Raw genomic sequence first — 12,223 nt, 5'->3', positions numbered from 1 at the left:
GCGGAGCCCAACACTCCAAGCTGATTCTCCTCTTTTCCAACCCTTCTCTGGGTTGGAAGACAGAGCTGCAAGGAGGCCGGAGGGCTGGAAGAGGGGATTGAACAAGGGCAGCAGCTACACCGGGGGCTCCCAGCAGAAGGCTGGGAGGATGAGGTACCGCCGAGCCATCCTTTTACTCTGTACTGGCTCAGCTGTTCTGTTTCCAGGGCTGGTGGAGGCCCGGCCGTCCATGAGGAGGTGAGGGCCTTGGTTTCTCACCTTTGAGAGCTTCCTGGTGGTGATGATGCAAATTCGAGTCCTACACTGGGGTCCCCCGGCACGACGTGGGGAGTCAGCAGGATTCAAGGACTCTCCTTGGGGACGAGTTCAGAAATGGAAGTTGGACAATCAAGCCCAACACCCTCCTAGCGATGACGGGAAGGGAAGGGGTGTCCAAGGTCAAAGGTGAGTCAGTGCCAGGCCTGGACTAGAACCCAAGTTAACCCTGATGCCTGTCATTCCATCCCTCCCCCCCTGCCTTCCTTCTTTCCTCCCCTCTCCCTCCCCTGCAGGCCGAGCTATAGAGTGCTTGCCAGCGCTGGAGGGATCCACAGAGCGTTTCCGGACACGTGCATCCCTGACTCTGGTGAGTTGCCACTGGCCCTGCCAGCTCTGCAGTTTGAAGCCCTAGTTGAGGGACCCTTCCAAGGGCAAGTCTTAGTTGTAGAATCTCCTCCTTGGTTTACTGGAAGCTTCACCCATTTATAGATAGGGTGACGCATGGCATATACAGTGGAAGAGGGACAGTTAGAAGAGGGTTTGAATCCTGACCACCTAATAGCTGTGGGCCTTGGGCAAGATGCTTCGTCATTCTGAGCTGCAGGCTCCTCTTCTGTAGCTGACACCAAGACTCCCTTCTGCTGTGCCTGTGAGCATCCAATGCCATGACCTTTAGAGACTCTGGCACATCTGGGGATGTGTGCAGGTCAGCAAGGTCAGTTCTAAACCACACATCCATCTCCAACCAGCAAGTGTGACTGGAGGTCATGGGCACCAGGCTCTGTGCTAGGTTAGAATAAATTCTATATAATATAAATGGGCATATACATGTATAGACGCACTTACATACATATCATGCCATATACACATGAGAACGTGCATATACATCACACACACACACACACACACACACACACACACATATATATACACACCTATATTTTTTTTTCTAAGAGAAAGGTAGAAGGACAGATACAGTTTTAAAAATCTCTTGTAGTTTCCACTGCGAAGAAGCAGACCCAGGTCTCTGTAAAGTTGAATTTTGCCACCAGACAGCTATGCTGTTCAATCAGTGTTTCTGGATGATGGAAATGGATTCCTCCTTCTCCTCTTTCTACTTCTTTTCTGGCCCCCCACCCCTTATCCTATTCTGCTCACTAACACCTCCATAGCGTCGGAGAAGAGATGAACTCAAATTAGTCAATTTCATTATTTTCAGTCACCGCTGGGAACGAGGTGGGAGGATGGCGACTGGCGGAGTTTTAAAAGCAGAGCTGAGGCATTATCTGTGCATGACGATGCCTCTGGCTATTTCCTCCCCACCACCATCACAGAGAACTGAGTTGATGACAGTGTTGTTCTGTACTCTCTCCCAGATCCCAACTCCTACTCATCCTTTAGTGCCCAGCTCACATGGCCCCTGTTGGAAGCCTTCCCTGACTTGCCTGGGCAGAGGGCAGGCTCCCTCTCTGCACCCACGTCACTTTGTTCATGCCGGGGCTCTTGCCCACCACCTGCTCCCATGACTGTTGGCTCCTCTGTCTTCGTCATGAGCTTATGAACTCCTCGAGGGGCTGACTGGGCTTGATTTGTCTTGATGCTTCCAGGCCTAGCACAGTGTCTGGGGCACGGTGAGGGCTCAGGTATTATCTGTTTAATGAATGTGCACATTTTAAAGAAAACACTTTTATTTTAGTGTTCAGCAGAGAGAGGGTTTCAGAAATGGGTATCTGTTTTCTGACCAGAAAAAAACAGATCAAGATCTAAATGCCATCATTTCTACTAGAATAGCATGGACTGTTGCCAGCCACTTTCTCTCATCAGAAAAAAGGCTCCTGTTCTAACCATTCACCAGTAATTTGTGCAACAAGTTGCACGTGAAGTGCTGTCAGCACTTACCACTCCCCAGGGCCCTGGGGGGGGAAAGGCCATGTATCTACCCTCACAACCTCCCATCCGGCTGATCTGTGTGAACCCATTTTACAGCTGAGGAAACTGTTATCTTATAATATTACAGGGAGTAGATATAAAATATGCACTTTAGAGAACAGGGGGTCAAATAAAATTCGGCCCTTCGCTTTGTAAGACTGCAAGTGCCATCCATCTTTGCTTAAAGCTCTGTTACCAGCTCTGAGCTGTCCTCAGAATGGACTCAACTCTCTCAGCTCGACACTCAAGGTCCCTGGTTAATCCTCCCAGCTTCCGTCTCTGAGTGAGTCCCTCTCTGACTCACCTCACCTCACCTGCACAGCCACAGCGAGTCCCTCCAAGAGGCAGCCCTCGTGTATGCTTCTCCTCTACCTGGAGACCTTCCCTGAAGTTTCTCACCCTCCCCGATATTCACCTAGCAGACCACCCCTCATCTCTAGGATGGAGTGGAGACAGCGTGTCCCCAGGAAGCTTCCCCGGCTCTGCCCCTCACTCTGCTCACATGCTTCCAAGGACGGGGAGCTCACTACCTCAAGCGCCCCACCTCTTGGTCCCTCACACCCACTCTGATCAGAACACTGATAACTGGGGTGCTGTCTAGTCACTAGCAGGCCTCCTAGTGAAACCATAAACAACTTGAGGGCAGGAGCTGAATCTCAGCATCCTTTTCCCTGGTGTCTAGCACTGGCGCTGATACAGAATAGGCACTCACATGTTTGTTGAATGGATTGGTCCTCCCTCTACCCAGAAGGCCAGACTTGGCAATAGTCTAGGTGGATGAATTCCAAGAGAACTCGTACCAGTGACCTGTGGGAGGTCCCAGGGGAAATTCCTACTCTAGCAAATTGGTATCACAATGACCAAATTAGGACAACTGCTCACTGGGACCTGATTTATCCATGCATCTTCTCCAAGCAGCCTTGAACCAGTGCCGGGCCACGGGCTCCTAGGACAGGGCGGCCAAGTCTCATTTACCTCCAGAGTGTCGGTACCCAGTATCCAATACGGGTTTTGGAATGAATGGCAAATACTCTACTGGTCAAGAACATCCATCTTTATTTCTATTTCAGGATGTTTTAGGGATGAAGCCTTTGAGACTCTCTGGGGAAGAGGGAGGAAGGGTACAGGATTCTCTGGAAAAGCCAACCAGAACACACAAGCCCAAGTCTTCACGGTGGCTCATGAGGCCTGCACCATCTGACCACTTCTCTCTGTCCTCACCTCCTTCCACTGTCCCTCGTTCCTTCCGCTCCAATCCTCTTGCAGCTCCTTGAAGCCCAAGAACATTCCCACCTGAGAGCCTTTGTTCCCTTTTTCCTTCAAGCCTCCCTCCCTCGCTTTGTTCGGGTCCTGCTCCAATGACACCCAATCGGGGGGCCTTCCCTGGTATCCTGCCTAAAACAGCAATGCCTGTTCCCCCGACTTCCTCTCACTCTGACTTGGCTTTATTATCATTATTTCTGCTTTATTTTTTCCATAACACTTAATACTACCTGGTATAATATACGCTTATTTATTTATTGACACTCCCCTGATCCCACTAGAATGCAAGCTTGAAGAGAACAGGAATTTTGTTTGTTTTTTGCTTTGTTTTGTTTCGTGTGGACCCCTAACACCAAGAATACCCCTGCTGCGTAGGACATGCTCCATACAGATTTGTGGAATGCACGGATGGCTGGATAAATGAATGCCCCACAAGACCTAACAGTCCACAGTCAAGGAAGACAGCCAGTGCTGTGGGCCTGGACGAACACATGCTCGAAACCTAACTGTCTCGCTGAGGGGCCAGGACACCTGCTCCCGAATCAGCTGGCCCCAGCTGTGAGGACATTCCTCTGGGTCTTGGAAGTACACTGGTTTGAAGTGAAAAGGCTGCTGGGGGTGAGTTAGTTTTCAGCTACTATCCGATGGGACAAAGGATGGACTCAACAGGCCGGGAGGGTGGTGAGACCTGAGGTTGGATGTAACAGGGCAAACCTTCAAATGGCCGAACCACAGAGTGCGATCTGGCCAAGGCGAGGTGAGGGCGGGCTGCTATTGAAGAGGAACTCTGAAATCAAGATTAACAGCTCTGGGCTTCCCTGGTGGCGCAGTGGTTGAGAGTCCGCCTGCAGATGCAGGGGACACGGGTTCGTGCCCCAGTCCAGGAAGATCCCACATGCCGCGGAGCGGCTGGGCCCGTGAGCCATGGCCGCTGAGCCTGCGCGTCCGGAGCCTGTGCTCCGCAACGGGAGAGGCCACAACGGTGAGAGGCCCGCATACCAAAAAAAAAAAAAAAAAAAAAAAAAAGCTCTTCTCCTTCCTCTGAAGTATGCTACAGCTCAGGGACCCCTCTGGAGAAAGAAACCATAAGAGGAAGAAAGGAAGGGAGCACAAGATAAATCTGTTCCCCTCAAGAATGAGAATCTGGTCTAAGGACCAAGTCTGGGATAAAATAATCCCAGGAAATGAGAATTGGAAAATACCTGAGAAATCACCTGGTCTTACCTTCTCAGCTTTATGAAATGCTTCTGGTTTTAGTTTTGAGGGAAAATCAGGATATCTAAATGCAAAAGAAGAGCTTTAGGAGAGGAGAGCAGGTCACAGCAGCAACCGCTGAAAGAGTAACAGGTGTGAGATCATCTCAGTGTACTGTCACTTCCTTCGTGACTCCTGACCTTGGATGTGTGGGTGCCCTGGACCAGCTTAGAGGAGATGTGCTAATACAACAAAGTCCAAGGAGCTGAAATCAGCAGACCTTGAGTCACTGGAGAGGGATGTCAGCCCATGTCAGGTCCAAGTTCAATGATGAAGTTCAAGTAGGTGTGGCCCTCTCCTTCCAGATAAGAAGAAAAGTGCCCATAACTGGGAGAAGGTGAAAGAGGGAGAGAACCAACGTGCTGGCGGTGAGGGAAGAGGGCAAGGGGCGTGGTGATCTGAGGCTGGTGCACCGCAGTGCCGAATTTACCTCTAAATCCAGCTGCATTTACCTCTAAAAACGTTACAGTGAGATGCCAGCCAGACTTCCGGCATGAGACCTAAATTCCACGCCAGGTGGGCTACTTCTCTCCCTGCTGGTCTCAGTCTGGATGGCCAGAAAGAAGCCCTCAGATGCATTCTGCAGGGACAAAGCGACCTCCAGCAACAACTCTAATCTGCTCTCCCCCTGCATGTAGTTCCAAGCGACTGTTTCCTGCCTAAACACTAAAAAGACTCAAGATAGCAACAGCTCCCACTCAGAAGGCAGTTATAGAACCCAGGGACATTTAAGCACTTCAAAATTACAGCTACTTTGAAGTGCACATCAATTCTTCATTATGTCCTTGTTTTTTTTTTTGCTTTTTGGTTTTTTTCCTTATACATGTATGTGGTGTTAGGAAGCATGGCTTCCAATCAGAGATGACAAATCTGGTGGAAGGACCATCCTCAATACTTGCAGGTATCCTGTAAGCCTGCATACCGCAGATTCTCTGCACTACAATGTCGGTCATCACCGTGCTGCTGGCCATAAGCAGAGACAGTTGATTCTTACCTGGAGATCTCCCTTGTGACTCAGATTCACCAATCCAGGCTGATGGAACGAACCAGATGAGCAGCTGTTTGGCCAAGACAAGTCTGGCTCCCTAAATCAGGGCTGTGGTCCTCCAGAGTCCTGTGGTTTCTCTGTCCTTGGTGAGTGATAACCTGCAGAAAGGGAATGCAAGTGACGTTACTAAGGAGAGGCCGTTTCCTCTTCTCCTCTCATCATAATACATTCTTTTAAGGAGAGCAGAGAGAGTCCCAGAATCACAGATTCCTAGGGCTGGAAGAAATGCAATAACCTTGTCTAATGCTTCTGTAGTTGAGGAAACTGAGGCTCAGAGAAGAAAAGAGCTTCACTCAGCCGCTTGGGATGAGATTCCAGATTAGAATGTGTCTCTGACTCTCTGGTCTCTGGAATTTTTTAAAAAAGCAGCCAATGATCGGGCTGGCTTCTCAAACAAGTGGTCACTGACCCTGAATAGAAGTCTTTTCTTTTATTTAACGGACTTTCAAGACGAGAGGTGGCACTTTTCTCCACATTGCTGTTTCTGTAGTTTTACTCCTGGGAGCTAACTGAGTAAAACTGTCCACCTCAGGCATGGGGTTGGGAGGATTCTCCCTTTTTCTCATTAGAAAAATATTGTTATGGAATAGTGGGACCTGTGGGCACAGCAGTGGGTGGACTTGGTTCTTTAATGATAGATGTATGTGCACCCAGCCTCTAGGTCTCCTGGTCTCTCTCTGTCTCTGTCTCTATCTCTCTGTCTCTTTCTGTCTGTCTGTCTCTCCATGTTTCATGAAAACACAGGAACAGACATGGATTTTCCTCCCATGAGTATCATTTATTATGTGATTTTTCTTGTTTTTTTTTATTAAAGTCTAGTTGATTTACAATGTTGTATTACTTTCTGGTGTACAGCAAAGTGATTCAGTTATACATGCACACACACACACATATATGTTCTTTTTCAGATTCTTTTCCATTATGGTTTATTACAGGATATTGAATATAGTTCCCTGTGCTACACAGTAGGACCTTGTTGTTTTATTATGTGATTTTTCTGAACACCAAACATTTGAACAGCCACTCCTCTGGGCCGAAAACCAAAACCAAAGAAGGGATCTCACATTTGTTAAGCAAATAATATCTAACAGGCACATCAGGTGAACCTTACATTTTCCTAATTTGTCCTCAAAAATTCTGCTAAAGGTACCAGGAACTCCATTTTTCCAAAGGGTTAGGGAACCGAGCTAGAGAGAACTAGAGTGCCCTGAAGAGTCATAAAGAGAGTTCGGTGCAGAACCAGGCATGAACTCGTATCTAACTCCCAAATCGATGTTTTGTCCATCTAAACTGGACTAGAGCTATTAGGCCAAAACACTAGTTGTCTTATTTTTCCAGTGTGTTAGCTGGAAGGCAGGAGAAAGTTCTTTGGCAGGTGTTAACGTTGCAAGGACGTGAAGGGTTATTCTCGTTAGATTCTCATTCAGACAGGAGGCTCTAAAGGCCCTGGCTTCCTGTATGCTGCCAGCCAGGGCTCATGTGCCCCAGAGAAGCCAGGCCAGCCCTGGCTCTGAGCAACCAGAGGGCCCATCAGGAAATCGTGATGATCAATGCTCGGTCTCTGTTCCTGTTCTGGGACAGGGCTGGAGAGATGGGGTGGGGATGGAGAAAAGAGGAAGAGAAAACAGGAAGTTGGGGGGAAGGGAAGGAAATGATAGAGAAAACACAGCGACTTTAGCCTGATGAGAAAGTGATTTCTGAGCCCTGCATTTTGGGAAACCAGGTCACAGTGGTAGTGGCAGAGAGGAGTTTGTTTCCTCTGAATTTGGGGTTGTGCCTGTGAATTCCCATCAGAGCACAGCCTGAGGAAAAGGGTGCCTGCCACAGGTGCTGTTTCCCAGGGGCACCTGAGTGTAGATACTGGAGAAGGTGAATTTCTAAAAAAGAATCCCCAGGTGAGACCACCTCTCTGACCTCTTGGCTGTAGCTGAGGCCAGATGAGTCATAGAAGGGCCTGGAAAAAGAAAAGCTTTCGAGGTGATCAGGCATCAGGGGCGCTATCCCATCCCCACCACTTTCCTTCTCAAATGCCCTCAAAATTATAACCCATTTTCAGTGTATTTGATTAGGACTTGATTCCCCCAGTGGGCCAGGAAGAATCCCGCCTTCTTCTACCGCAAAACTAAGAGGGTCAGGCCAGCAGAACGATGAGCCTCCTCCAGACCGTGACTCTTATAAGATACTTCCAGAATCTTTCCCTACCATTCTGTCCACTCTACTTAATTATAGACACTACAAAAGTTCCCCAGCTCCCCATGCTCGTCACGAAGGCTGGCAGTCACCTGGTAAGCTGAACAACCACACAAATAGACAACCCTAAAAATAATCCAATCACACTGTAACACAAATACTAATAATACTGTACAGTTTCCCGATGTGTACTAGCAGGTGGGCAGGGGACACAGAGCCCCCTAACAGGCAAGCCCTCAGATACCAATTCCACCCACTCCAGTGGTTCCCCAAACTGGCTGTGCAACTGGAGAAGCTAAAAAGCAAAAAGTACCATCCCAACCTGGAGTAGGGGCCAAGCTTCTGGAGAGTTTTCTGTCACCAACTGGCTCTGGTCCACGGATCAGCATTTAGACACTTTGGATCCTAACCCAGCCCTCGCCAGGTCCCACCTCTTGCCATCTTACTGATTCAATCATGGAGACCCTACCATGGAGGAGCTCGCTCCAGGGATCTGTCCTTGACTCTCTAAACTACTCCCCCCACCATCCAAATAAACACAGAGCAATAAAAAGTAAGCCTATCCTTGAGAGGATTCCAAGCTTTTTGAAGAGATGGCTGGTGGTTTCCTGTGTGAGTCACTCACAGGCCAGAGGTCCCTCAGGGAGGACAGAGATCGAGTAGGGAAAGACACTTACATCCCCCGTCTAGGTCCCCACCAGAAGCCCAACCTCACACAACATCCACAAGTCCGCTTCCATCGCCAGTGGTTATGAATGACCGGAGATGCTGCCAGCGTCCCTCTGCTTCATGAAGGAGACTGACACCACCTGGGACCGTCAGGAGGTGCACACCTGGCAGCCAGAAACACTTTTCAGCTTCTTCTCTTCTTGGGTCATTTTAAGAGAGGGACAAAGCATGGGGTCATTAGCACATTTTAAAAATGGGGAAGCTGAAATCTAGACATAAAATGACTTCTCCCAGGTCACACAACAGAACCAAAACTAGAACAGCCATCTGCTGACCTCCAGTCCAGTGACCTGTGACCTTACCACTACCTCCTGTGCTCCCCTTACCCCCCACGCCCCCATTCACAGCTGACAACAGCTGTGTGTCTTCTGCTTTTGCATGGTTCTGGAAGTGGCAGGGCTGGGCGAGGGGCAAACTGAGAGAAGGCGATGCAAACAGATGGTGAGGGGACTGGAGGGCCTGGAAGACCACCCTCCTGCCCTCCAGGCTGAGCAGACACGGAATCTAAAGCCCGGGTGGGAGCCTGCTTGTTCAAGCCCCAAGTTAACCAGCAGCGGAGCCTATCCCGAGTCAGGGAACCTCATTATGGCCTCTCCCACAGCACCAGGAGTCCTGGCCAATGAGAAGAATTACAAACGGGTAGGTTTTTTGTTTGTTTGTTTGTTTTTTAATATCTTTATTAGAGTATAATTGCTTTACAATGGTGTGTTAGTTTCTGCTTCATAACAAAGTGAATCGGCTATACATATATCCCCATATCTCCTCCCTCTTGCGTCTCCCTCCCACCCCTCTAGGTGGTCACAGAGCACCAAGCTGATTTCCCAGTACTATGCAGCTGCTTCTCACTAGCTATCTATTTTACATTTGGTAGTGTATACATGTCCATGCCACTCTATCGCTTCTTCCCAGCTTACCCTTCCCCCTCCCCATGTCCTCAAGTCCATTCTCTATGTCTGCGTCTTTATTCCTGCCCTGCCCCAAGGCTCTTCAGAACCATCTTTTTTTTTTTTAGATTCCATATATATGTGTTAGCATATGGTATTTGTTTTTCTCTTTCTGACTTACTTCACTCTGTATGACAGACTCTAGGTCCATCCACCTCAGTACAAATAACTCAATTTCGTTTCTTTTTATGGCTGAGTAATATTCCATTGTATATATGTGCCACATCTTCTTTATCTATTCCTCTGTCAATAGACACTTAGGTTGCTTCCATGTCCTGGCTATTGTAAATAGAGCCGCAGTGAACATTGTGGTACATGACTCTTCTTGAATTATGGTTTTCTCAGGGTATATGCCCAGTAGTGGGATTGCTGGGTTGTATGGTAGTTCTATTTTTATTTTTTTAAGGACCCTCCATACTGCTCTCCATAGTGGCTGTATCAATTTACATTCCCACCAACAGTGCAAGAAGGTTCCCTTCTCTCCACACGCTCTCCAGCATTTATTGTTTGTATATTTTTTGATGATGGCCTTTCTGACCGGTGTGAAGTGATACCTCACTGTAGTTTTGATTTGCATTTCTCTAATGGTTAGTGATGTTGAGCAGCCTTTCATGTATTTGTTGGCAATCTGTGTACCTTCTTTGGAGAAATGTCTATTTAGGTCTTCTGCCCATTTTTGGATTGGGTTGTTTGTTTTCTTGATATTGAGCTGCATGAGTTGCTTGTAAATTTTGGAGATTAATCCTTTGTCAGTTGCTTCACTTGCAAATATTTTCTCCCATTCTTTTTATGGTTTCCTTTGCTGTGGAAAGCCTTTTAAGTTTCATTAGGTCCAATTTGTTTATTTTTTTATTTCCATTTCTCTAGGAGGTGGGTCAAAAAGGATCTTGCTGTGATTTATGTCATAGACTGTTCTGCCTATGTTCTCTCCTTTAAGAGTTTTATAGTGTTTGGCCTTACATTTAGGTCTTTAATCCATTTTAGTTTATTTTTGTGTATGGTGTCAGGGAGTGTTCTAATTTCATTCTTTTACATGTAGTTGTCCAGTTTTGCCAGAACAACTTATTGAAGAGGCTGTCTTTTCTCCATTGTATATTCTTGCCTCCTTAATCAAAAATAAGATGGCCATATGTGCGTGGATTTATCTCTGGGCTTTCTATCCTGTTCCATTGATCTATATTTCTGTTCTTGTGCCAGTACCATACTGTCTTGATTACTGTAGGTTTGTAGTATAGTCTGGTAGGCTGATCCCTCCAGCTCTGTTTTTCTTTCTCAAGACTGATTTGGCTATTCGGGGTCTTTTGTGTTTCCATACAAGTTGTGAAATTTTTTGTTCTAGTTCTGTGAAAAATGCCATTGGTAGTTTAAAAGGGATTGCATTGAATCTGTAGATTGCTTTGGGTAGTATAGTCATTTTCACAATGTTGACTCTTCCAATCCAAGAACATGGTATATCTCACCATCTGTTTGTAACATCTTTAATTTCTTTCATCAGTATCTTACAGTTTTCTGCATACAGGTCTTTTTTCTCCTTAGGTAGGCTTATTCCTAGGTATTTTATTCTTTTGGTTGCAGTGGTAAATGGGAGTGTTTCCTTAATTTCTCTTTCAGATTTTTCATCATTAGTGTATAGGAATGCAAGAGATTACTGTGCATTAATTTTGTATCCTGCTACTTTACCAACTTCATTGATTAGCTCTAGTAGTTTTCTGGTAGCATCTTTAGGATTCTCTATGTATAGTATCATGTCATCTGCAAACAGTGACAGCTTTACTTCTTTTCTGATTCAGATTCCTTTTATTTCTTTATCTTTTCTGATTGCTGTGGCTAAAACTTCCAAAACTATGTTGAGTAATAATGGTGAGAGTGGACAACCTTGTCTTGTTCCTGATCTTAGAGGAAATGGTTTCAGTTTTTCACCACTGAGAATGATGTTGGCTGTGGGTTTGTCATATATGGCCATCATTATGTTGAGGTAAGTTCCCTCTATGCCTACTTTCTGGAGGGTTTTTTACCATAAATGGGTGTTGAATTTTGTGGAAAGTTTTTCTGCATCTATTGAGATGATCATATGGTTTTATCTTTCAATTTGTTAATATGGTGTTTCACATTGATTGATCTGCATATATTGAAGAATCCTTCCATTTCAGGGAAAAACTCCACTTGATCATGGTGTACGATCCTTTTAATGTGCTGTTGGATTCTGTTTGCTAGTATTTTGTTGAGGATTTTTGCATCTATGTTCATCAGTGATATTGGCCTGTAGTTTTCGTTCTTTGTGACATCTTTGTCTGGTTTTGGTATCAGGGTGATGGTGGCCTCATAGAATGAGTTTGGGAGTGTTCCTCCCTCTGCTATAGTTTGGAAGAGTTTGAGAAGGATAGGTGTTAGCTCTTCTCTAAATGTTTGATAGGATTTGCCTGTGAAACCATCTGGTCCTGGGCTTTTGTTTGCGGAAGACTTTTAATCACAGTCTCAATTTCAGTGCTTGTGACTGGTTTGTTTATATTTTCTATTTCTTCCTGGTTCAGTCTCTGAAGGTTGTGGTTTTCTAAGAATTTGTCCATTTCTTCCTGGTTGTCCATTTTATTTGCATATAGTTGCTTGT

At 46.4% G+C, this 12,223-nt stretch overlaps 1 protein-coding gene across 1 annotated transcript in view; it reads right to left on the bottom strand.

Moving 5' to 3' along the window:
• CYRIA (CYFIP related Rac1 interactor A) overlaps positions 1–12,223 on the bottom strand; it is a 108,563-nt gene that overhangs the window by 53,252 nt on the left and 43,088 nt on the right. Inside the window, exon 2 of the mRNA XM_067703662.1 lies at positions 5,699–5,850. The gene's annotated coding sequence lies outside the window, so the exon portion shown is untranslated. The remainder of the gene's footprint in view (positions 1–5,698; positions 5,851–12,223) is intronic.

Source organism: Pseudorca crassidens, chromosome 14 (genome assembly GCF_039906515.1).
Source record: "Pseudorca crassidens isolate mPseCra1 chromosome 14, mPseCra1.hap1, whole genome shotgun sequence".
NCBI lineage: Eukaryota > Metazoa > Chordata > Mammalia > Artiodactyla > Delphinidae > Pseudorca > Pseudorca crassidens.
The sequence above is the reverse complement of the archived record's forward strand: the minus strand, read 5'-3'. Positions and strand labels throughout refer to the sequence as shown.